This window comes from Lepidochelys olivacea (assembly GCF_965140295.1).
Source record: "Lepidochelys olivacea isolate rLepOli2 genome assembly, chromosome: 5".
NCBI classification, from domain to species: domain Eukaryota; kingdom Metazoa; phylum Chordata; order Testudines; family Cheloniidae; genus Lepidochelys; species Lepidochelys olivacea.
The window spans coordinates 75,907,954-75,935,851 of NC_140415.1; the positions used below are offsets into that span (position 1 = coordinate 75,907,954).

General features: G+C 40.5%; 1 protein-coding gene and 1 long non-coding RNA gene across 5 annotated transcripts in view; one reads left to right on the forward strand and one right to left on the reverse strand.

Moving 5' to 3' along the window:
- Positions 1–2,468, reverse strand: part of LOC311521381 — a 161,068-nt gene extending 158,600 nt beyond the window's left edge. For all 4 annotated transcript variants that reach the window (XR_014711869.1, XR_014711870.1, XR_014711872.1 and 1 more), the window contains exon 1: positions 2,329–2,468. This is a non-coding gene — a long non-coding RNA (uncharacterized lncRNA). The remainder of the gene's footprint in view (positions 1–2,328) is intronic.
- The window catches only part of LOC311521380 (uncharacterized protein), a 153,712-nt gene that overhangs the window by 87,298 nt on the left and 38,516 nt on the right, over positions 1–27,898 (forward strand). The window lies entirely within an intron of this gene.

Sequence of the window (27,898 nt, forward strand, 5' to 3'; positions counted from 1 at the left end):
TATTCCAGCAATGGTCACACCAGTACCAAATACAGAAGTAATATAACCTTGCTACTCCTACTCTAGATTCTCATTTATACATCCAAAGATTGCTTTTGGCCACAGCATCACATTGGGAGTTTGTAGTCAGGTGATTACCCCAATGATCCCCACATTTTTTTCAGAGTCACTACTTCCCAGGACAGAATCCCCCATCCTGTACATATGGCCTACATTCTTTGTTCATTGATATATATCATTTTACATTTGGACGTATTGGATGTATATAAACATATATTGTTTGCTTGCTCCCAGCTTACCAAGAGATCCAGATTATTCTGGATCAGTGACATAGGTGAACAATTTTTCTAGATTATGGGGTTGAAAACACTCATTGGCTGCAGTGGCAACAAAAATAGGCATAAAGAGTAACATTTTCTAAATTATGTAAGTGATTTAGAAGCATAAACCCTATTTTCAAGAGTGACTTAAGAGCCTAAGAGTTAATGAAACCCAATGGGATCCCATTGATGTTCACTTGTGCTGAAACTGGGACTTACCTAAATCATTTAGGTGCTTTGAAAACTAACATATGAATTACTTAATTCATGTTGGATTTAAAATTACACAGTAAGTTGATTCAGATAGTAGTATTGTAGTCATTTTAACGTTTGCATACATTCACCATGTTCTTGTGTCTTTTACTGATCATTACTAGTCAATACACCCAGTCAGAGGTAGTAGACACAACTCCATTAGGGAATTAAGAGTTTGTGATATGCAGGTAATGCTCAATAATATAATTTCACTCTATTTGTCCTTTGAGTGAGAGGTCTACCAATAGAAATGAGTGAGCAATTCATAACAAATATTGTATTTCATGAATTTAGCTTTTTTCTGTTTGCAGATTGTCCTCTAACATTTTTTCAAATTTATCCTTTATTCAATTAAATGTTTAGCATATTTCATTTACTCTAGGACTTGCTCTTTGAAAACTGAAATGTAAGTTGTCCTGTTTCACTGTAATGGACATTAGTGAAATGATATTGTTTGATTCCTGACCAAATCAATGAAACTCTTATTAAAAAAATTATGGTGTAAATATTCACAGAAAGCAAATTTCACATTTTGCAAGTATTCAAACATGTAAGCTTAAAATTCACTTTGCACAAGCTTTTTTGCTAGTAAAACTCAATCACATGAACATTCAGACAGCAAACAGTAAAAGGGCATATACACAGTTACTATGGTGATGAGAGCCATTATAAGAACCTGAACTGAATAGAACACAGCTAAACTGAACTCATTTTAAAATTCACATGAATATTCACATTTTTGCAGTGTTCACTCAGCATCCTCAGCTGGTGTATCTTGGCATTGCTTTATTGACTTCAGTGAAGCTGTGACAATTTACACAGGGTGAGGGGCTGACCCATCAAGTTTTAGAAAGTAACTGAATTTCCATCTAATTATTTCAAACTCCAGAATTTTATTTTCATGACCATCTCACTCATTTTACTCGACTGTACCCACTGAACATTGGGGACAACAGAAAACTGCTGGCTGTCAACCAAAACTGTTGTGAACAAATGTCCAGGACAAAAGAGTGACGACAACACCTGCTCACATCTAGGTCCTTTAAACTGCCTGCAAACCAAACATAAAGGGGCTAAAATGGGACCTTATCTGCTCAGTTATCGTTTACATCCAAAAGATAGCAGAGTTTGCATTACAATGTCACATCTCAATGGAAAAGAACGTGCCTACTTCTCTGAACAACATATGCAGAGTATTCTTCTATTCAGAATACTCAGTTGGAGAGTAATGAGATGCAGAGTCAGAAGTTCAGTTTTTCCAAAGCAAGAAAGCAGCGGTAGCCTGAGCAGTTTTTCATAATCTATGACAAAAAATGTGATATAGTTACAGAAATCATAAACCCAAACACAAATACATCCAGAAGTAAAAAAATGTCTGCACTGCTTCAGACTATATTTTCCTTTGCACAGACTTAAGCAATTCAGGATAGTTTGGTTCATCCAATCAAACTTTTTCACATATTCAGAAGAAAATAAAGTACTATTTGTAAAAAGCTGAAAAACTAATAATCATTTGCAGAATGCCTATTGACTACAGATATGTAACCAAATGACAGTCTGCCATCCAATGACATTTATGATGAGAAAATATTGATTTAAATATGAAGGCTTGACATTAGAAGCATTAATAGGTTCTTAAAATGGATTAATTTTTGCTCTTCTATAATCTGACCAACCACTGTAAAAAACAATATTTAATTCATGTCTCCAAACTATCCTATTACAGTTACATGCGTGCATGCCAAGTACTCACCAAATCCTCCAGCAGTATTTGAGATAAAGTGCAAGGCAGTCACTACATTCACTATAATGAGGGAAAGATAGAGTTTTATTTACCACTCCCCTCTCAGAGCTTTCCTGTGGTTTGTAAATCGCAGCCCAGAAATGGGGAATCAAAAGTGCACCACCACAGGAGAAGCTTCTGGAGTCTAATGAGTAGGACTGGTCAAAACTTTTTTTAAATAGAAAATAGGGGTTTGGAAAAAAAAATGAAATTTTTCCATAAGAAAAGTGTCTGCTTTCCATGGAAAATTTCGACTTTTCATCAAAAAACTGAAAATCAAAACTTTCAATTCAGAAATGTTGTAACATTTAGTTTTGACCATTTTTGACTGCAACAAAATATTTTGCTATTCCCAAATATGGGAGAGGTCTTGACCTGTACCTGCAAAACTTGTGCTTGCATATGTTCACCCACATTTGTTCATGTAAATCTGTTAATTATGAAAACTGGGTATTTAGGGATGCGAATATCATGGGAGACATATATATTTATGTATTTTTATACATCACATATTTTTTCAGGCACCAGAAGCCCTCTATCTTTTGACACACTGACTGTAAAGACAGCACACAGATTTTCAGAATGTAAAGACCAAGTTCCATGCAGACCTATGTTATTGAAATGCACACGAGTCAGCTGATTGCATAAAAAAGGAGTCTCGGTGCCTAAATATCCATATGCTCATGATGTGGCATATAGCTGCCTAATTTGCATGCACAATCACTATCACTGCATGCACAAATATCTGTGCAATTGTATGTGTGGACTTTTACCTTCAAATTTTAATATGTGGTCCTATATGTACACTATCATCTGTTCTCTCTTCTTAAACCATGTTTAATTATAAAGAAACAAATAAGTATGATTTTGAAGGAGTGCATGTGACAAGTAAAAGTATTTTTGAAATAAATAGTTTATGGAGCCTATATATTGTGCATAGCATACAGTTTGACTGTTAACAGTTAGAACTCTGGCAGCACTGAAAATTTCTCACTGTTCCATTCTATTCTTTATTAGTTTCTTATACTACTCTCATCCATCATCAGATTATCTTCCAGAAGTGCATTAAGTCATATGACTAGCATTTGTCCTACATTTGTCCCTTTTCTCCCTTTGCTTCTCCAGGGGGGAAATTATGATTTTTAAAATTTGTTTGGATTTTTTAAAGTTACTTATCTCTATTGTTCTATGTGTGTGAATGTATTAAAGGTGTGGTCACAGAAGCGCATGGAATGGTGAGTGATGACGGTTGAGGCGATTCTTGTATGCTATGGGATTTTATTCCACAGCCTCAAATGAACCCCTGAGAAAGCTCAGACTCAGGAAGTCACTTTACCTTTGCAGCTCCATTGGGCTAAAGTGCAGAGTAGTCAGTTATGGTCCCCATCCTGGAGCCCAGGGCAGTGGGCATTTGGAAGGACAGAGATGCTGAATTTGTCTGGATATTCTATGGGAAGTTGGTGGAGAGAGTGGACGACAGGTGTGATGAATTTACAGTGAATCTGTGTTGCTGAGTAGATTTGCTCACTGGCTTTCAGTGGTCAAAGATGCTTTACCCATGTCCATAATCCACAGGCATGACTCTTTTTCCTCCTTTTGTTCATTCCCATTTTGTAACAGCAATAATTTACTGCCTGTAACACAAAACAGACTTTGTATTCCTGGATTATTGTCCTTCTTGCTCTCATGCCTCAGCCCACACCCAAAGCATGCAATATTCCTTTAGAAATGCACTGCTGGTTTTGTTTTAGTCTGAAAGGAGCATCTTCATTCTCATATTTACAATCCCACATGTAAATGTCATGCATGCCTAAATTCCACACACAGCCTGTTACAACTTTCTTAAACATGCATTTTTCTTTTCAAGACACAGATGAAATGTGCATCCCAATAGTCACAATTTACTGTATTTATTAATAGAGTTATTCCCACTCATCTGTAGTTACTCAGAAAAAATCATGATCCTATAAGTGTGTGTGTCTGTGTAATTTGTGATAAACATATATTATGGAAAAATTGTATCTGCCCACCATACATCTTTCAAAGTCTATTAACTGTAACATTTTTAAAGAAATACTGTACTATGATTTTATAGACTTAATGTACCAGTACAGTAGCTAAACACTTCCTGAAGAGATAGCATTGTTAGCCTCTCCCATTATAACTTCTCAGTCTTTAGTCTAAGATCAAGTGTAGTATCAGTTGAACGTCTGTCTATGTAGAGTCTATATCCTGCAAACAAAAGGCATGGACAAGGCAATCTAATATGCCTTTTTTACCTCTAACGTCTAAATTTTCAAGTGGTTTGGGGGAAAACTTAGGGGGAAAAGGGGTTGCTACATTTTGTACTTTTAATTATAAGCCAGCAGTCAATTACCTGACACATACTGATGTCCAATATATGTATGGGAAGCTAGCCAAAGAGTTAGTCAATCATAAATATCAGCATTTCTGGCCCAGCCATATCATTTCCTAAAATATAGGAACAGTACATTCTTAAATAAGGTATTCACAAAAATAGTATAATTCCCAGTGCACCTAAATAAGGTAATAGCAACTGGGTAATTTCAAAAGATTTGTAAGTTTGTCTCAGATTCACATCAGTGTGGATGCGCTTAATCTCTTCAGAGCCTAAAGCTAATATTAGTTTTAGAAAAGTCCATACCTCCACCTTCAGGGCCTGCTCCTAATCCCAGCCAATAGGCACCTAGTCCATAGCCAATTGATTTCAATGGAAAGACTCCCATTGACTTCACTGGACTTTGGAGCAGGTCCTAAATGCAGACATGTAGAACTATTTGGCCCTATTGACAGCAATGGGAGTTTTGTCATGGACTTCGTGGAGTCAGGATTTCACACTTTAAAAAACAAACTGCCCAGTGATTGCTTTGGAAACTCAGCAAAGGCTCTAATTTCAGTTCCAGCCACAAGTGTAGATTTCTGGGAGAAGGAGGGGTGGGAACCAGCATGACCTGAAATAACAGCTTCAGCAATGGACTAAATATCCCCATATGGAGACTGAGAAAGTATGGCCCAGACAACAGCTCAGGGTAGTGCACAACCAGTCCGGGGATTAATAATTTATAAGAAGCTCTTCCAGTTTGTTTGGAATATAAATGAACATAGCCTTGTCATATTTAAGGCAATTTCTCTCACTTGCAATAAAATGGGAGCCCATCTTTCCTGTTTAGGCTACTACCTATGGTAATATAGTTATGCAGAGTTCTTGGTGACTCAATCCCTTTTCAGCTATCATCCAAAATAATTTTCTATCATATTAAAATCAAACAGCTAGAGCAGATTCCTTCTATTTGAGAGATAGCATCAGTCAATAAAGGAGTCAATTCTGCATATGAGACTTATAGCTGTCAGGCTTTTCATACCATCTACTTCAAGTTTCCAAATACAATATTCATGTTGGTATCAGGCATTTGACAGCCACCTGTCGCAACATCTAATGGGATTTTCTGATCATAACAAAGGTCTGAATCCTGTCCAGGTGTCTGTTAATTGACCTAGAGAGGAAGCAATTCACTGTGTGCAGCCAGCTGGCCTTGTTTAGATAAATCAATGCAGAAGAGTGAGTTGGGGGGGGTTAAGCAGAGATCAGCATTAATCTGCAAATGTGTTTTAGTCTTTGAAGGATTTATATTAATCCAGTTTTGCCTCTGAAGCCACTGATTTGAAGTAATCATTATAACAAAGCTTTATTTGTGTGCAATACAGTTCAAGCCATTTAATAGCATATTATTTATGATCAATAAAACTGTGGGAAGATTTCCAAATGCAAATAATGACAAAAATATTTTAACAAGTGAGAGTGGTTTTGTTGTGGGGGTTGATGAGGAAGGTGACATTTAATAATATAACCCTATTTCCTTTTTCTTTTTTTAATTTCTGCTTGTAATCTTGCCCAATACACCCCAGAAGAAAAAGAATGAAAGAGGAATTGATAGAAGGATATAGACAGGGACCACCATCCACAAAAGGAATTCAAAACAATCTTCACATCTTCAAGATTAAGACAAAAATTAGGTTTACCTCTAAAATCCCAGATATTAGGGAGATGATGGGATTACAGTTTCAAGGTAATCTACAGAGTGCAATCCATCCATTTTAAACATTTGAGGTGATAGATGTTTTGGTTAGAAAGCCAAAACGACACACAGATGTGAGGCAATTGCTGCAATTAACCATCCTTTATTTTCAACTAATCTTGATAAGAATGCTGTGGAGGAACGAAAGTCCGGTTTATTTTCGCCTTCTCTGAGACAACCCTTAAGAACATAATGTTCTGGGAACAGTATTATCAAAACAATATGATTAGGTGATGGTTCTAATGCCACAGTCCTGCTCTGAAAGAATACCATTTTGTGAAAGATTAGGGACATAACTCACACAAGTCCACCTATCCCAAAAGTTAGGCTCAAAGGACCGACGTTCTGGAGACAATTTAGAGATTTTGGCTTCTGGTCCTTGGCTGTGCTAATACACTTTTGTAGTCTTCCAGTGTCATTGTCCAGCCTAAACCGGTATCGGCAGACATGGCAGGTGTTAGGAAAGTTGTGTGCACTCTTAATAGGAGGACGACCCCAGCCTAGGGAAATCCTTAGCAGATATAGAGCTAGAGTGATAGTGTGACTGTGGTTAACGGCGTGGCTAGTGGTCTCCTGTGCTCTGATGTGCCTTAACTACTGGCAGCCTTTAGGCTGCTCTAACTTGCCAAGGGATATTGTAGTATAAACTACATGCATGCAAGGCTGGATGCATGTACAATTCAACCATCTCAGTCTGCTATGGTCTCTGAAACTCATGCCTCCCCTCAGTTGATATGAATGCACTCATTATGGCATTTACATTGTCCATTACATTTGGACAGCCTTTGGTCGCTTTCTAGAACTATAGCATGTAAATGAATTGTCCTTCAAAGGCCCTCTTGCAACTGCTACTGGTCTCTGTGCTTGTACAAGAGGTGAATGCATGTCTAATGATTCAGTGAGGTACTGTATCAGTGACAGATGTGGATCATAGGTCAGTTACTGTGCAATGTATTATTCCACTTTCAATCTTAAATTGGAATTCAATTTTCCTTTCAAGAATTCTATTTATATTGTAATTTTAATTAATAATTAAAGAGTATCATTATAATCATCATCATAATTTCTTGGTGCTATATAGCTAGAGTCCTCTGGGTGCCCATACAAAATTTAGAAAACTAAATTGCAAGAATGGTATAAAAGTAAGGCAATAAGCCCTCAAACAAGTCTCCAAAGTCTGAACGTACTGTATATGAAACATCCAACTCACAATGAATAAAATGAACTGGCCAAATCAAAACCAGCCTTCAGTACTGCTTTGAATGATACCAGGGTTGTGATCAGTCAATATTCAAGAGAGGTTTCTACATGCCCTCTCAAAGTTATGGGCCTTGATTCGAGCCTAGGCTACACTGACTTCCTCTGCTGTAAAATCCAGGCACAGGGTCTCTGTCAGTGCTTGATATGAGGTTGCACTGGTGGAGGTCAACATGGGGGGCCTTGCAATCAGGCAGAACAGCCCCAAAGCAGGCCCCAGCCATACTTTAAAGCTGCCCTGCCATCAGCAGATTCCCCAAGGCAGGACACTCCATTGAAAACACTCATTCAGGCACAGCAATCCTGCTATTATAGAGAATAATAATTTGGACCACTCTGCAAGAGTGGGATAAATTGAAGCTCACCATCTGATAGCAATCAAACACCACAGTCCAGCTGATATCATTTGCTGTATTAGAACAGCAGATAGAACTGGCCCCATAGTATACAGCTTTTTATGTGCAAAACAAATGGGGGTTTCAAAAGTGCTTTACCATTGACCTTAATAGGACTAAAGTTAGGGCAAGGCTGAGTGCCTCTAGAAATTTCACCCAAGGCATAGAAGTATATTTGACTAGCAGATACTGTATTTTAATTATAAGTATTTCAGACTAGTATGAACTCCTACAGTGAGTTCCATTAAAATGTTTGGTGTATACCATATTGCAGTATTACTTGTACCTTTGTGTTTGTGGTATTTGTGACAGGGTGGGACCCACCACTATGGCACCTCCTCCTGGCTGTCCTATGGATTAGCTCTGTTCATGAGTGTGCCCTCTTCTGGTGGTATCTCACTGCCATCAATTCTCCTCCTGAACCCATGTCACTCCAAGGACCACACACCCTCTGGTTGTGTCACACTCAGTTCTCACCCCTTCCAGGGGAACTGCAGTCCACTGTCCAGCCACTTCCTTCAGTGGCAACCACAGTCTACTGTTTAGCTACTTCCCCAGTGGCAAGGAGTAGGGGAGGGGGAAGAAGGACCCAAGCCCACCCACTACTCCGGGTGCTGGCCCACGGATCCTGTAGATAGCAGCCACTTGCTATGTCCCCTCCAATCACTCAGTCTATTTCCCCAGGCCACTTCCCCATGGCCCTAGAACCTTCTTCACCCTTACCTCAAGGCTTCAGCCACCCAGGAGCTCACTCTCACTCCCCTGATCGTGCCCCAGGTGCTAGCTCTCTTCCACCTAGAAGGCAGCCAGTCCACCTCCCATCTCAAGCTCCAGAGCATGACTAAAGCTGCTCTGTTCTGCAGCCCTTCTTATATGGGCCAGCCCAGCCCTGACTGGCTGCTCCTCGCAGCCCCTCTCTGATTGGCTGCCTCCTGCGCAGCCTCCCTACAGCTGTTTTTAATCCCTTTTCTGCCGGTGTGGGGCAGCTGCCCCATCATATATTCTCTGTATTTAAAAGGGGAAATGCATCAGTACATTGGTAGTTAGTCTGAATAGTAAATGTCAAGGTCGCAGTGGTGCCCACAGTGGTTTTTCAACACAAAAAGTTTACACAATAATATTCCAAGTTTGGAGGAGACTGTACATGCCCATCCAACCATGTTATTTGCTGGAGGTTGGCTTGTGCACCATCTGTGTCCCTTTCATATACTTTTCTTTAGCATGGTAACAATTTCATTTTTATTTCTCCTTTGGCTAGTCTGTTCCAAAATAGAACTACCCTCATTGTAAAGAAACATCTCCTAGAGAGGCTGGACCTTTCTGAGTTTCAGTTCATGCTCTCTTGTTGTTGAGCTTCACACACTCTCAAGCAAACAATTTTAAGGAAGCCATACATATCTTCAGTTATCTCCCTTCATATTGTAAACCTCTTTTCAAAAAGAACCAGGTATTTTAAACTCCTGAAATACTTTATCATTCCCCCTGGCCCTTTTGTACTTCATGCATTATATTATATTGTAGCGTCCAATCAGGATTGGGGCTGAATTGTACAGCACTCTGCACAAACACAGATGAGGAGATGGTCCCTGCCCTGGATAGCTTAGATGTTTAGTATTTTCTTCAGGGGCCTTCCTGCAGTATAGCTTCCAAAAACAGGCATGGTACTCCAAATGCCATCTTATCAATAGTACTGGCCAACATTTTTATTTTTCACTGTGGACATTTTTCACAGTGAAATTGTTTGAGATATTTTCCATCAGCCATTTTTGTGGTGCCATTTTAGGACAATTTCTGGGCTCTGATTCTGCAACTGGATCTTTACAGGTGGATCCCCTTCCTGCCTGAAGCCCTGTGCAGATCATATTGCAAGATCAGGGCCAAAGTTGGGCTCTGTTCCCGCACTAATACATTTGTTCTTTTATGATAACCAGCTAAGCGGGTGGAGGGGATAGACATTCCTGCTAGCAGCTTTCACAATCTGTTCCACTAGAGCTGCCTACTGCATATTACCAAGAGAAAGGGGAGTCTCTCATAATGCTATTGTACTAATCAAGCGTTCGCTGGCAAACACCAGTGTGCTCTCCAGAAACATGACACTGCAAGATAAGACTTACACACACCGAGAGGCATCAACACAGCCCACTTGTGTTAATCCTGTAAAAGCACACTTTTATTACAGCAGCATGCTGTGTTATGGCTCGCTGCAGTCTATATTTCTCTGCTTCAGTCTCTCATGCTCAAAGTGATAACATGAATGTAAGTCTGTCTTCCTTTCCTAACCCGCACCCTCTGTATGAGGTATCACTTTTTTGTTTATTAACATCCATGCTAATTAGATTGTGTAAGACCCACTTTCAGTGTATACAGAAAACAACATATCCATTATGTTAGCAATCAAAGCTATACAAGATTGAAGACTGTCCAGAGATCAAAGATGATCTGTCAGATTTCATTATAAGGGGGAAAAAAGCAGCTCTAACTTCAAAAGATACCTTATTGTCCTTTGTTTCCTCTTGAAAAAATAATTTCTGAGAAGGTGGTGAGCCACTTCAGAGGGATCTAAATGAATAAACCTTTTGACAGTATCTTCTAGCTTTGACTGCAGATTGACCTTCCCTCCTGTTCATCATTTCTTCCTTCTCTTTTCTTCTACCATGAGTGAAAGTTAAATTTTGTAGCTTGCCAGCTTAGCCCCAAGAGATGCAAAGAAATAAATGCTTAAGTGGTTCTTCAATCAGCAAATTATCTAATGCCCCTCTTGCTTTCCTCTGGTCACCGCAGGATCAAGAGCATCTGCAAGAAGGCCAGTTGACAACCTCTTGTTGGATTTCATATCACTGTTACTGAACTGATATTTTTAGTCATACCTTCGTTCAACAGAATTACACAAATCTAAGCATAGAATTTTTATTCTGACAGATCTTACGTTGTATTTATTTTGTTTGTGCAAAAGCAGCAGCAACATTCAAAGACTTTGATCTTATGTTTCTTTATCTGATTCAAGAGTCCCGGGCCAAAATTTCACCCCTATGGAAGAGCTCAAATTGCCTTGACCCCAGTTCAAATTATTTAAAACCATCAGACAAGTGAACTGGTATATATGCTAAGCACAATAGCTCAAAATCTGAGTCTGTTTACAAGGCCTGCCAGGACCAAAAGCAGTCAAAATACATTTCTATTTTAAGGGAGGCCTAAGCTACTCTTAACCCGCTGAGTGGGGTGCTGTATTGCCACATGAGCCTGAAGGAGATCTCAACAGAGAGTCAGTCATAGAGTTTCAGGCCGGAAGGGACCATTAGATCATCTAGTCTGACTTGAATAGCAGAAGCCACTAACATCATCCAGCACCCGCACACTAAGCCCAACAACCAAAATAAAACGTAAGTGTCATAGCCCATAGGAGACTACACTATTATGTGCCACAGGCAGAGAATAGTAAGAACTGAGGTGCACCAGTGCCCGAGGCCTCTGCAATGGTAGGGAAATGATTAAGTGAGATATACTCAGACAATGCTGGCAAGTGACCTGAACCCACACACTACTGGGGCAAAGCTAGCAAGCTAATACACAGCATGGACCTGCCTGGCCCCAGTTCAGCACTGAGGGAAGCAGTGGGCTTCATCCACTCAGTCTGTCTGTGACCAACAGCATAAAGACACCACTAGCATGCCCCGGGCCTTATTTTCATTTGGGACTTACCTTTCCACCTCCCAGTAACCTCAGAGCTGCATATGAGCATACTCTTTCACTAGAGCTGCACAGTTAGACTTTGTGTTTTGGACAAGGCATTGCATCATGTTCTCTTTGGTCCTTCCCCAGTGGCTGTTGATGATTCAGTGTCATTTTTCCAAAAGAAGTATGGGATCACCCACTGTCCTGAGCAACATACCCACGGTCAGCATTACAGGGTTAAAGTCCCACACTTTTTCTGAACTATAAACTAGGCACACAACTACTTCTCAGTCTGCCTGCACATACAGTGCATTGTCAAGTATCAAAGTCATCACTCTGAAAGTACTTTCAATTAAATACCTGGAATATAAAGCTGCTATATAACTCTAAATTCTATTTTATTTGAGAAACTGCATGCTACAAAGTATGCTAAAACTATAAAACAAAAAAGTACACACAATGCGAAGTGTGTCACAAATACAGGCTGTAAATAGAGACCTCATAAGCACCCATGACCAAAGTATGCAACTGGATTAGAATGCAGTAAAGAGGCATCTACTAATAAAGCAATAAACCAACAAATGTGCAGTATAGATAAGGCAGATTAAGAAAACATTCAGCCAGACTGCTTTGGGCTGCTTCTTTCTTCCCGTCTCCCCTAACGTTGCCTTTGCATTCTGTGCTTAAAACAAGTGCTCTTGCAAAGAAATAAAAACTGATTTCTCCTTAAATCGTAAAAGTAAACACCCTTCTTAATGAGAATATTTTGTTGCATGCTACTGCAGCCCACACAGGTCAGATTTCAATCTGGTTCACAGACAGTGATTCTACACTCCATTATTCTTTAACAGTCTCTCCACCATGAGATACTGAGGCAGCATCTGGAACTTGACAGCAAAGCCAATAATAAACAGGCAAAATGGGGGGAACAAACCCCACACACTGAACATGGAGCTTTGGACTTTGGCTACTTCTTGCTTTCTTGCCTCCCCTCAGGTCTGCTCTGTCTCAAATGCTTAAAAGAGAGACATAAAACAAATCTACACCCTTAAGCTTTCCCCCCTCCTTCTCCTTTCTTTCTTAAAATGCTTCTCTTGTTCTCACGCCAGGATGGCTGGATCTTTCCCAAAGTTCTGGACGGTTGATTGTATGCCGCATTAAAAAAAATACCCACAATGTCTCCCCCAATCCAGCTGAAGTACTCATTGAATCTAGAAACTTTAATAGCTAGAGATGTGCCCCGGGAACGCTCACTCATGCTGGAAGGGACACAACGTGGCTGTGCTGCAGCTTGTGCCCTTGGGTGGGTCACTCAGCTAGAATTCCCCCTTGGCCCAGATTCACAAAGGGGATTTAGACATTGCAACCCCTAACTTTCAGGCACCTAAAATTCAAAGGCTTGACTTATGTGCCCAGGCTCCCCGTACAATGAATGGGGAGAGTTAGGCTCCTGAACAAGCGATTCACAGAAGCCAGCACGTTGAGCAGGAAGTTGCCTAAGCTAGCCAGTAGGAAAGGCCAAAGGGAAGAGGGGGGGATGATGCTGACCCCCGCTTTATACTCTTTAGTCCAGTAGTCAGAGCACTTACTTGGAATGTGGGAGACCTGGTTCAAATCCCTCCTCTGCCTTGGTCTCCCATATCTCAGGAGAGTGCCCTAACCACTGGGCTATGAGGTTTTTGGGGACGGGGGGGTCTCTCTCAACCTCTCCTATTGGAGCCATTCCACTTTGTATAAATCAGGGGTTCTCAAACTTCATTGCACTGTCACCCCCTTCTGACAACAAAATTACTACATGACCCCAGGACGGGGGACCAAAACCTGAGCTCACCTGAGCCACGCTGCCCCGGGCGGGTGCAGAGGGATCAAAACCCAAGGGCTTCAGCCCCAGGTGAGGGGCCTGTAACCTGAGCCCTGCCACCCAATGCTGAAGCCCTCGGGCTTCGTCCCAAGGCGGTGGGGCTTGTGCTTTGGCTTAGTCCTAGGCCCCAGCAAGTCTAATGCCAGCCCTGGCGACCCCATTAAAATGGGGTCGTGACTCACCTTGGGGTCCTTTCTTACAGTTTGAGAACTGCTGGTATAAGTAATTAAATATTCATTTGAACAGGGACTGAAATCTGCATCTTGCCCCTTCCAAGTGAGTGATCTAACCACCAGGCTCCAGAGTCATTCTCATGCTCTGCCCCCACCCCCATGAATATTTAAGAATTTATGCAAAATGGAACAGTTTCTCCTCCTCCTCTTTCTCCCATCCACTCTTTTTGTGAGCTTTAAGAGCATTTGAGCATACTTACAGGATCAGGCCCTGAAGGCGAGAAAGGCAAGAGAATGTGGAGTTTGTAAATCCTGAAGTCTTTACCCACCTTTTGCCCAGTCCTTACTTATGCATTCCCATGAAGTCATTTGCAGCATAAGTCAGGACCATTCAAAAAGTGGGTAAGGATTTCAGAATGTGGTCCACTATTTGTAAACATCTATTCTGTATGATATTTATATTATTTAGCTCTTTATTAGCAAGCATGGATAAACGTAAAAAGGAAGCAAAACAAGGATCTAATCATCTACTTCCCTGTGTAACTACAATGAAGCTTATTATTTAGCCTTAAAAATAAGTGACAATGTTCTTTCTGTCTCAAACACACACCACTCAGTTCATGTCACCCACACTACAGTTGTCTCACTTTCTATATTTGTTCAGACAACAGCAGAGAAGCAGCACCCTCTCCTACGAGCTAGTTTATGTCAGTGGCCATTCAAATCTGGAGCTTAGCATCAGAAATTCTCACTGGCACCAAAACCATCAAGGTGTAGCAAGGTTTTGTGAAATGTGAAACATTTGAGAGTTTTTGCTATTTTTCAAAACGCAAAAGGCAGATTGCTTTCTTACGAGTGAAACTAGCTTTGTGCCTTGCCTTAGGCATAATTCTGGCATTCTCGCTGAAAATGATGAAAACAGCAAACTAAACAATTTTCACCATTTTGTTGCACAACTAGGGCCAAGTACTGGAGCCCCTATTTAGGAAAGCAGTTAAATACATGCTTAACGACATATCCATTCCAGACACCAGTTAAGCACTTACTTAACTTTAAGCAGGTGCTTAAGTCCCATTGAAGTTGTTAAGCAGGTGCTTAAGTGGTATCCTGATCAAGATGTTTTCCTCTTTTGGAACCTAGTTTTTGCCATTGGCTGCACTGCATATTACATTCACATGGCCATTAAAGGTGGCCCACAAAATTATTCCTGCCTAAAAAGAAAGCTGCTAGTTTGTCCTGACTTCTCTTCATGCTTCTGCGCATTCTCCCTTCCATGCAGTCTTCTCTTGAGCTAGTCTGACCCTTAAGAAATTAATTACGGAACTTATCTCAAGATTTCACATCTGTTCTTTATGTCAACAGTACTCAATTCCCAAATAATTGCACCATTCCTGAGAAATGAAGGCAGTTTGTATACATCAACACAGAGCAATGAGCAGAATCCAAGCCTAAGGGCTAGCCTGTTCCTTAGCACAAGCTTGTCGAATGGAACATCCTCTTGAGAACAAATCTGATTTTGCTGCCTGTTAGATAATACACTAAGACATGATTCTGGTTACTAAAGGACATCCTGGTGCCACACCAGGGATATCCAACATGGGGACCTGTTAAATGGGCTCCAAAAAGACAGAGAGATTCCACATTTTTTAAAAGCTCTGCTGAATCAAGACAATTATTAACAATGAAGGCTGAGGCTTTTGTGAAAGTGCTTTTCTGTGGAGATCCTTATGAGTTCTAGAGCAGAACTTTAGATTTAATGCAGTTGCAGCCCCCTGGATCCTTGGTGGGGCATAGCAAATATTTTGTTACTTCAGTCTTCATGACAGAAAAGCAAAAGGTGTTTCCCCTCCATCATCCATTTCCCAACATGGCTCAGATCTATCGCCTCCCAGCAAACAATAATACTGGAAAACTCTTCAACCCTTCTTGGCTCTTGGGCATGGAAAGAAAGAGAGCCACTTGCCTCCAGAAATATCTTGAAAACACCAGATGTTTGAATAGGGAATCTCACAAACAAGGAGCCCTGTCTATGTAAAAAGGCTATTTGTAGGCAGCTCATCACAGATGCGTTTTGTATAGCAAACAAGAGAGTTACTGCTCTTTGCAAAATGCCTTTTTAAAGTATTCTAATGAATCTTTGACTGGAACCCGTAATCAGTAGAACAATTTTTTCTTTTTTCATATAAGTAAACACTATTCTCTCATGAATTGTTTGACACTTTTTAAAAATATGAACTTTGAAATGAAAAGGATATTGAAAATATTTTTAGAGGGAAGCCATCTGGCAACTACACAATCATCAAAAACTCGTAAATATCTGCAAATACTTCACCTACCAACACAGGATCTCTGTGATTGCTCTGGGAAAGATGTCTTGTTATTAGCAAGTCACTAATGCTGCATTGTCATTCCTGCTTGTGACTGAGAACAAAATAGTGGGGCTCACTAAATCCTGAGGGATGATACAAAAAGACCAACCTGGGAACAAATTCCCACACCATTCACCAGTCCTGTCTGCAACTTCAACTTGAGGTTCAGTCCTAAAAGAATACGTCAGCAGAAAACATGCAATAGATAAAGGACTTCAGCTCCTAAGGGACATAGGAACTTTCAAAATTTTTACTATCTTGTGTCAATTGCCCTTTTAAAAGGTAGTCCATAATGCTCTCAGTGTAGTTTTACATACTTCAGATATACTAAAAGTTAAAGTTACCTTTTCCTCAGAAAGCATGTTTAATATATGGTTAATGCTCCTTTTCAGAAGCTGACCCATCTCAGAGGGCTGTAATTTCGTAGTCAGATCTGTAATCCAATTCACTTTAAACCCTAGCTGAAGGTCAGCACATTCTGGCTCCTTGAGTCAAAGTCAAGGGCTTTCCATTGGGAACTCCTTGTCTTTTGTCCCCAAGATATGAAGGTACTCAGATGATAAAGTGATGGATGCTGTAGAAGTACCTGTATATATCTCTCTACAAGTCTCAGTGTATGAGAAAGACAATCCCAGTTGGTTTCAACTGCCTAGAGAAATAATCTTTCGCTCCTGGGGGAATTCTGCACCAAAAAAATACAAATTCTTGCACCCAAACATTAAAAATTCTGCACATAATCTTTTTAAATTCTGCAAAATTCTGCAAATTTTATTTGTCAAAATAACAGTACATGATCACACCAGTTTCAATTATTTTGGTAATTTATTTCAAAATACCTGTCAGCAAGTATGTCTGTAACAATACAGACATTCACAAAAAATTCCCACAGGAGTAGAGAGTTAAAGAAACTCCCTATGACAACCCAGTTCCTGTTTCTCTGCCCCCTCCCATTCCGAGATCCCAGCCGGGGGGTAGATACTCATAACCCCTCCCAACCAAAGCCCAGCCCAGACACCTGCCCCCACTACTCCTCAGAGGCCAGGGATCCAGAGAGAGAAACAGCCTGATGCTGGGTCCTAGGTTTGTGTGGAGTTTTCTGTCTCCTTCCCTCAGGGCGTGTGGGGAACTTCAGCTGCTGGGAACTCTCTAGCTCCCTCCCCTTTCCCCCGGCAATGTCTTCTATGTGCGAGTTGCACTCTGCTGTGTCCTGTGGCCCCCAGTGGTGACCAGCAGCACTGCAGCCAATTTCTGTGGAGGAAAGAAAATTCTGCACACACAACATTAATTTCTGCAAAATTCTGCATTGCACAGTGGCATAGAATTCCCCCAGGAGTAATCTTTAACATAGTCAAGATCCAAACCATAAAAGGCTTTATAGATGAAAACCAATACCATGAACTTCACACAAACCAAGGCAGTCTATTGAACACAGATGTAACATGCTCCTGGTTATACGTGGTGGAATACAATAGGTGAACTGGGGCAAATAAGTAGCAAGTCCTTGTACCAAAAAACTTAGAGTTTCAGGGTAAGAAACAGTGTATACAAGTTAATACAGGACAAGCAGGGAAGCCACATGGGGTGAAATCTTGCTGCCAATGAAGTTAATGGGAATGCCATTTTCCCTGAAAAGCTGCATGGAAAAGGCAGGTTTTAAAGTAAAACTCTAATGTTTGAGGGCTGGAGATGGAAACCAGCACCAACATCAGAAGCAAGATCATAGTGGTCACCATTACAAAGCCAATATTTACACAGAGTTCCACATTCATTCCCATTTAAAATATAAGGAAATGCTGTGATATTTCAGATACCATTGTGTGTAAATGCTGACTTTTAAACTGTGGCTGCTGTAGTTGTCCTTCTGATTTCAGTTGTAACATTTTTTCTATATTTTAATGAATAAATAATTTAGTGCAAACATAAGAGAGCATCACCACAGGAATATCCATATAGGGTCTAAACCAGCAGAGGTTGGCATCACTCTGGACTTTGCTGTAGGTAGGCATTATAGGCAGGGCTGCTAGCCAAGTCTGTTATGATGGGTTCTCAAGATGTATGACCCTATTCTCAGTTTCTTATAACTTTTCCAAATTTTAACCATAATTTCCCATGACATATGTCTTCCTCAGGCTTTCAGGGCATGGGGGTTGGGGGGAAGAGATGCTATAATGGCTCAGCCATTTCTGAGAAGGAAATTAGGGAGAAATACACTGTTTTACTCATGTCAAAAAAATTCTTAGGCTCTTTTCTTTGAGAAACTCTAGCACTCCCATGAGTTGGAGCAGGGATTTGAAATTTTGCAGGAGGCTGGCCTTTGTTTCAGGATGGAAAACATAGTGTGTGATCCAATAACTAAAGCCTGTAGCATAATCCATATGCACAAGGGTGCCGCATTAAGGATGCACAGGCAACTTTAATTCTTGCATTTCCTAACTTTTGATCTTTGCTTGAATTTGCAACCTTACTGTGTGTGTGTGTAATATAATATATATGCCACATCCTACACTATTTTCACTTTCATTGGAACAATATTTACTATTATGGTTACTGTGGGTATGTGGATGGGACCTTTTATGAACTCATTGCTAAATGTCTCTGACTGTGTCTGAAGTCTTAATATCTGTAATTTATGCAATGCATGTATGCAGAGACCATTTGAAATGAATAGCTACACTCTTGCCTGGGAAGGCGGCATGTACAGCTTCACGGGTGGGGGAAGGAGCAACTTGTCCCCTGGGCTTTTTCTCCCATGGGGGAAAATGGAAGATATTCACACACCCCACAACTAAAAATCATTTTCTTCTTCCAGAATTTATACAGGGTTTTTCTTAGTTTGTTTTGAGGAGTAATATTAGATAATAAATTAAATGAGCAAGAAACAGCTCTTAAAATTATTTTGAATATTAAGGGGGGAAAAGAGCTTAACAAGTAGAAAAAGATGGTTGGTTAACCAGCATTTGACTTGTTCTCAGAAAATGGAACAAAAGAAAACTGCACGCAAGAAAACTCTGGGTCACTGCACTTGTAGGGAGAGATGTGTGACTTCACTGCACTTCATCACTTATTAGATTTGATTGAAAGGAAGCCAGAGACAGACAGAAAAAGATAAAAAGAAACAAAATCTTTGATTTGAAACTTTACTTCAGTAAGCTTCCCCTGGCGAGTTAACATGACAGAGTTCTTTCCTGGTCACATTACTTTAATCAAATTGCTTTTATTTACTATATGAACTGTTTAATTTGAGAAAGCCCTTAGCCATCAGTTATATGATCTGTCCAATTGCTCACACAAAGAGGGGAAAGGGAGTCTTTATCGTTAAATTATAACACCACATTACTTCTGGAGAAAGCCTGAGCTGACCTTGAGAATCCTTCTTCACAAACATGAGCCACTGTGGAGGGGGATGGCTGTCAAGCACTATCACCATTTGGCAGCACAGGTGCTGTTTATAGCACTGAGACTTTGGCAGCTCTTTGGCATGCTCTTCACACTACAAGTCTGTGCATGTGCGCTGGGCTACATTTACAATCAGAGCAAGATGCTAAATCTGTCATTGTCTGTCTCTAACTCGACTGCAACTGCTGTCTGCTGGCAAATGCTGATACCCAATGCCTGAATGGGGTCCCTGTAAAGTGGGCACTTGTTAGTGCCTGCTCCACCCCGCTCATATTTCATGCATTGATGAGATGTGAAACAGTCTTTCAGGAGCTATCAGCATTATATTAGAGATGGCAGCCCTCACCAAGTGCAGCTGGGCAGGCTCCATTTAAGGATCCATAGACAAATGATCAGTCAGCAGCTCTTCAGAATCTCCTGTAAACACAGTGCACCCAGTCCATCCCCACCACGCACACACTCAGTCCATGTACATGTGCATGCATATCCCACTACCTCTACTGGTCTCCTAAAAATATCCCAAAAACACAAGGAAGGGGAAAGGTTTTCCAACAGGCTCATTGTCACTGATGTGCTACTAAAACCACAGCAGACTGAAACTGCATGGCATGTTGTGCCATAATGTTTGTGTCCGGATTATTCCCACGTTCAGTACCTATCAAATATAGTTTTATCTTTTTTAAAGTAGTTTTTGCTGAGTGGAAGTAATACAGTCCCTTTGAGGCTTCTGAGGCTTATAAAAAGGAATTTTATTTTTTCATCTGTGTGCACGCTCAGGATTCCTAGATGTTGTGCTCAACCAGTAAAACTGAATGGGAATAAAAATGAAAAGGGGAAGATGTAAAGCTAGCAGATTTACTTTTGTCTTGAGAATCCTCATGAAGTAAGATTTTTCAGCTTCTAATCTTAATGATACAGCAGTCAGGAGGAGTGATTATCTCTCTGAGCCTGATGCACTGTATATTCTTGGTATGAAGTATACTCCTTGGGACTGGTGCCTGTGAATGTTTCCTTCAGAAAATAAAGATCCTAGTTACAAAAGAAGGCTCCCATTAAGCAAGCAAATGAGAAAAGGCTGCTGGAGCTTAGCACAGCTGATTTTACAATGGATTCAAGCACAAAATCTAGTACAGAAAATGCCTGATCTATATGTTTATAAAACGGGCTCTACAAAGAGTAGAATTCCTGTGCCAGACCCTGTACAACCACACAGGTCAGGAGGCTCATTAGCCAACTGTTACAAAAAAGAAATAAGACATTTTACAAATGCAGTTTTGTTAAATATCCAAAGCATTTAAGTAATCCAAAGACCTTGGCTTTCAGCCTTTTGGCTCACCATGCAACCAAGTCTATCCTGAATAAATGCTCATGATGTCATGTGTTAATGCTTACGTACACATGTCCTTGTGTGGGGGAGCAATTTGCCTCTAACACATGTATTTATTTAGGTAGCAAACAAATGTGCCTGGGGAAAACATCACATTTTTACCATTTTTAAAACAATGCATAAAAATAGGCACAAATCACAGATTCTTCAGCAGTTCAGTCACCCCCTCCTACACTCATCTTTCCAACAGTCTCCCAGCTCTCCCCATCTAGTTGCACCAACAAACCCCAGTCCCTTCACTTTATGAAACTGGCCCATCTCCCAATCTTACGGTCTTCAGGAGGAGTCCTCGGAGCCTTCATTCACCCAGATTCATGTAGCAACTCAGCTTTGAGGTAACCCCTGAGACCCCATTTTCGTCATCTCTTCCTTGGTGTTCCTCTGATGTGGCAGGTTTTCTTCCGGGAAAGGATTCAGCTAGCTTTTATTACCCATCTTACCCATATAGTGCCCGCATTTTAAAAAGAGAAGAAAGAGAACCTGGGTAACTACCAGACCGGTCAGCCTCACTTCAGTCCCTGGCAAAATCATGGAGCAGGTCCTCAAGAAATCCATTTTGAAGCACTTGGAGGAGAGGAAGGTGATCAGGAACAGTCAACATGGATTCACCAAGGGCAAGTCATGCCTGACCAACCCGATTGCTATCTATGATGAGATAACTGGATCTGTGGATATGGGGAAAGTGGAGGATGTGATATATCTTGACTTTATCATATATCTTGACAGTATTCTTGCCAGCAAGTTAAAGAAGTATGGATTGGATGAATGGACTATAAGGTGGATAGAAAGCTGGCTAGATTGTCGGGCTCTACGGATAGTGATCAATGGCTCGATGTCTAGTTGGCAGCTGGTATCAAGTGGAGTGCCCCGGAGGTCGGTCCTGGGGCTGGTTTTGTTCAATATCTTTATTAATGATCTGGATGATGGGGTGAATTGCACCCTCAGCAAGTTCACAGATTACACTAAACTAGGAGGGAGAGAGAGATATGCTGGAGGGTAGGGATAGGGTCCAGAGTGACCTAGACGAATTGGAGGACTGGGCCAAAAGAAAACTGATGAGGTTCAACAAGGACAAGTGCAGAGTCCTGCACTTAGGATGGAAGAATCCCATGCACCGCTACAGACTGGGAACTGACTGGCTAAGCAACAGTTCTGAAGAAAAGGACCTGGGGATTACAGTGGACGAGAAGCTGGATACGAGTCAGCAGTGTACCCTTGTTGCCAAGAAGTCCAATGGCATATTGGGCTGTATTAGTCAGAGCATTGCCAGCAGATCAAGGGAAGTGATGATTCCCCTCTATTCGGCACTGGTGAAGCCACATCTGGAGTATTGCATCCAGTTTTGGTCACCCCACTACAGAAGGGATGTGGACAAATTGGAGAGAGTCCAGCAGAGGGCAACGAAAATGATCAGGGGGCTGGGGCACATGACTTACGAGGAGAGGCTGAGGGAACTGGGCTTATTTAGTCTGCAGAAGAGAAGAGTGATGGGGAATTTGATAGCAACTTTCAACTACCTGAAGGAGGGTTCCAAAGAAAATGGAGCTCGGCTGTTCTCAGTGGTGGCATTTTACAGAACAAGAAGCAATGGTCTCAAGTTGCAGTAGGGGAGATCTAGATTGGATATTAGGAAATACTATTTCCCTAGGAGGGTGGTGAAGCACTGGAATGGGTTCCCTAGGGAGGTGGTGGAATCTCCATCCTTAGAGGTTTTTAAGGCCCGGCTTGACAAAGCCCTGGCTGGGATGATTTAGTTGGTCCTGCTTTGAGCAGGGGGTTGGACTAGATGACCTCCTGAGGTCTCTTCCAACCCTAACGTTCTATGATTCTATAAGCAGCAGTAGGAGCTAGGTCCAACAACTCCAGTAAGCTAGTAACCTGAACCACCCTGTAAACTATAAATGTCATACAGTTTGAATCTGTATCCTCCAGAATACACTGCATATTTCAGAACATGAGCAATGTATCTTTAAGAGCAGTCAGAGCTCAACAGAGAGACAGGGAAAGGAAGGAGATGGGCTTTCTTAACCACACTTTTCAAACCTTACAGAACACTTGATTTGAACAATGAGAAAAGGTTCAGCCATCCCTAGTGTTACTTATTCCAGTGCACAACAAGGAAATGGTTACAACTGCAATCCTAGCTGCTCTAGAGTTTTAGGAGATACCAATGGAAGGGGAAATGGGGTCTCCTTACTGTTTCTACAATTTTTAAGTTTCTGCCATATCTTCAACCCAGCAATTCCATAAAGAACATTTTCAGCTGGATATCCTGTAAGAAGAGATGAATCCAAAATGTCACATGTTTGATGTGACTCCAACAAAATAAGACACCTTACATAGATACAAACTTGCATGCTTAGCCACCAATGAAGGACATGTTATTGAAGTACAACAGACACCATTGGTTAGCCTTTCTTATGTGATATACAGAATTATCTTTAGATCAATCACAGCCCATTGCAGTTGTAAAGGACCTTTTCAGTCTGTCAGTACAATCTTCTTATATATGAGCCACTTCTGCAGCACATACTGCTAATTTTTTATTTTGCTTCAAGTCAGTGTGGTATGATGCAAGATTTCCAAGCTTCTAAGATGATGGTGGCCTAGTATTTTACTGGGACATATAGCAAAGACTTTTCTTTTTCACAATTGTTTTCTTATGTAGAAAGTAAGTTTAACTTAAATATACTTAAAAGTTCTCCTGAACCAGGTTCCTCGAGGCTATGTGTTTCATTTCATATGTTCCCAGAGCTGTCTCTGCTATTGGGAAACATGCTACCACGCTACCCTATCTTGATAGACTTAGAACAACAACAAACTGATCATACCACAGAGATAGAAATGGATGCTGCAAGCAGAACTATGTAAAAATGGTAATTTTTTCCCATAAGATGTCACACACAATTTTTCACCAGTTCATTTAACATGTTTTTGCAAACTTTCAATTTCAAGGGCCCATTTTTTCAGAGTTTTGTCATAGCAGCATTCTCAACCATTTCAACATAACCATAAAAAGATAAGTCCTCCGGAGTCCCAGAATTTTCACCAGCAGTTCTCAGCATGTGTCTACACAACCTATCCCAGTTGTCTGGTCTTAAAAAAGCATGTCCACCCAACGACCTTCTGGCTTCAGGCAAATTAGCCATTTGCTTATCTGTGGCATCTATCTGAGGTCTGCTGCAAGTGGCGTATACTAAATGTGATGCAGAAAAGAGAAGTATCAAACCAGTGGTAACCCACTGAACTCTTGTCAGATTCAAGTCATAGAGTGACTGACCCTAAGACAAGAACCCATACGCACAAAATGTCTAGCAAATTCTTTAAATCTCAAAGGCAGGGGAAGAGGGTCAGTTACCCCACAGTGGGACTGACCCAAAAAAGTCAAGAAATTACTTTACTGGCTTGCCAGAAGGATTCAGCTCTTGGCTTCTCAGAAGTGACCTAAACTGATAAGTGAGGCATGAAATAGTGACTCAGCCAAACAGAAAGGAAGTCAAAGTAATAATGAAATGCCAGAGTGCTCTCTAGGATTTGATTGCCTTCTGATCAGTTTCAGAGCCCTTCAGAGACATTTCTTCCCTCCCCCCTTTCTTTTCAGTTCCCACTGACTCTGTAGCCATATTGTACTGATGTCAGATTGAATTTAGAAATAGGACAATTATCTTTTTCCCATCCCACCCTCAACCATGGACAGTCTTTCCAGTGATTTTACCATATTCCTGACCAGAACACTTTCCTTATTCAAATCCCCCAAGGCCTCTTTTGCCAGGATGCCTAAAGAAGTGCGCCAAAGATAATTAATTAATTAATTAATTAATTAATTAAAACAAAAATATTGAACTAACAAGACATCAGCCAATTGTCCCCCTGATCACTTTGCTTGTATACCATACCCCTCTCTCATACTCTGGGTTGTTTTCTTATTTTTATTGGGGGGGTGGCATTTTAAAATGTATAAGTTCTTTGGGCAGGGATGGTGTCTTCCTATATGTTTAGTACAGCACATCGCCCATTTTGAGGGCTGTCATAACAAGTCATAGATAATAATAAATGTGTTAATTATTTTCCCACTTTAAAACCAGTGTAACTGTATCAATTTTGCTAAGTTATTCCTGATTTTCACCAGTATAGGAGTCAGACTCAATATCTGCATTTAACTTTAGTATTTAGCAAAGATGGGCACTCAAAAGTCAGAGTATTTTACCACACACATCTCCACTAGCTCATAGAAAGCCGTACAATCCTTTCATCAGTTTTGCAAAGCGATTGAAGAAACTGGTCAGACTTACAAGAAAGAGACAGATATTTCTCATTAACTTCAGTTTAGTTAGTTTGAATTAGCAGATGTTTGCCTACATTCTTGTCTCCAATTAAAATACACCCAGAATTCAATCACTGCCCTATCGTGCTCTGAATTTCCACACTCTGATTATTACGTGAAATATGTCATTTTCCTGTCTTCCATAGATAGTATTGTACATTCTGTATCTACTAGAGGATTAAGATAATTCAAGTAATATTATAACCATTACTTCTTCCTCCTCCTCCATGGAATAATAAATATAACCTGAACCAAGTTCTTATTTCTTTTTATTGTTTTAATCAGGGCAGATATGCAATTTTCTTTTCTCTTCTTATTTAATGGGAGACAGGAAAGCTATTTTGAAAGTTCTGGTTTTACATTCTGGTTAAATCAAAATGTTACATCTTTACATTTTAGACATTGCCAATCAAGTTAACACAGCCTAAAATATGAGTCACTCACTGCTTTAGAGTGCTTTGTGTTCATGTTGTTTTGCTATAAGCAGAATATAAGGAAGAAATCACCCCAGATGCATTTAGCACTTGTTATGTGCAAGACATTAAACTACAATCAAGCAGAAGGAAGTGACAGCCATACTGAGAAACAAGTATGTGCATTTAATAGTGGACCCTCAGGCTGGCTTGTGACCTGTATACTACTAACAATAGCACACAAGCTTCAGAAACCACTGGTAACAATGACAGAGGATTATATTTAGTGGAAGTTCAATAAAATGAGTGATGCTCAGCCTCTTCTCAACTAGCCATTTTCAATGGTCCATGCAGAGCTGTATCTAGCGTACTTCGAAACAGACCAGAAATGTGAGTATGGTATAGTGTTCCTCCTTAACAGAACCAGTCATCATCTTGACAGTGTACAGACTGATGAGTGCTAAGATCATTACACTATTGCTTATATACTGTATATATAAATGAGCTCCATGTATTTGCCCATCACTAACTGACATAGCAGAAGTTAACAGCAGTGAAGATTTTAGTCAACAGTCTCAGAAAGTGTCTTTAAAAGACAAGATATACTCATGGGATTGTATAAGGCAGGATCCTTCTATCATTAGTATCTGGGGTGCCTGGTCAGTGATGAATGTTGCCAGCTAGTTTTCTGGGGGGGGATTATGACTGCCTCACTCGGGTGGAAGATCAAGCACTCAAGACAGGAAACAAGAAGTTAGAGAATTTAGAGATGAAGAGGTCTAATTGATATTTTAGTCCATCTTCCTGCCATTCCTGCTTTGGAGGAAAATGATGGTGGACTGGGAGTAAGAATCTGTCTGGGAGAAGAGAGGAAGACTCATCTAGGGGTGAAGAGAATCCAGTTTCGGTGTCTCATTTAGACAAATTCTGGGGGCTTGAGTATAAAAGTTGATGCTGGCTGAAAGAAAAATAAATATTGACATCTATGGGATATAGGCTAGAAGAGTTACATACACTTATTTCTAACGTTTGTTTCAGAGAAGCAATATTCAGGGACATTTTTCCCCACCACCAAACATTCATCAAAATATTGACTCCTCCTTGAAGGACTTTCAGAAGAGCAGATGTCTCTCTGCTATCAGAACAAATGTCAAGAGCTAGTAGGAACCTTAATTTAAGAACCAATATGAAATATCGGGTGACATTCCACATTATACCGGTCATGAAGAAATAGCCGTAAAAATATCCACTAGCTGAGGTACAGACTGAACTTGCAGCGAACTATAGAAAAAAAGACAAGAAAAGAAACTTCTGGTCCATTCTCCTTGGAGTGGCTGAGCCTTGGCTCCAGTTAACTGAGTCATCATTTCATTCCTTCTCTGCTCTGGGACAGAGTAGCTATGTACTGTCCCTTCCTCAGGCCAGATTGGAAAGTGCCAATCCACCACTAAGAGAAGAGGGCCTGATTTTGATCTTTCACTAGCATATATCAGGAGTAACTCCTCTGTTGTCAGTGGAGTTTCACTAGTTATATACCAGTTTGTGATCTGAATTGGGCTTATTACCTTGGCAATGCTTCTTCCTAGCCCTAGCCCAGGAAATTAGAATAGCAAGCTCACTGTCAACCTCATGTAATGGCTACATGTGCCACTAGCTGAGTATCTGAACTGAGACTGGCCATTTTCTAAGTGGGACCATGCTAGCGGATTTGACTTTTCCCCCCCCCCCAACATTTGTCACCTTTCTAGAGTTTTATAGAATTATTCCTGGTTACATCCTTTCTATTTTTTTAAGGTTTCTGTGAACATATTTGGAAAAGTCTGTTAAGCAAATAGAATGTGCCTTATATACTTTGTATTTTCACAATTAACTGTACAATATTGATGATAATTTCCTGTATGGAAACACATGCTTAAAGTCATGCCACTAAATAAAACCATGCACATTGGGCCTATTTGCCACTGCCTTGGCACCTTGTGTAAGCGTTACATCTGTGCGAAATGGAAGTAAAAGGCTACCATTCTCAAATGGTAGCTACACAAGGTAAAGACAGTGAAGACTCAAATTCCAAGGTTTTGGAAAGGGCATCTTGCATATCATCTGGAGTTCTACAATGGAATGCAATTTTCCATTGCTTTAAAACTCCTTCTGAAGAGTTATGTAATCAAGATCATTCTGATGTCTCTACTGATCAAT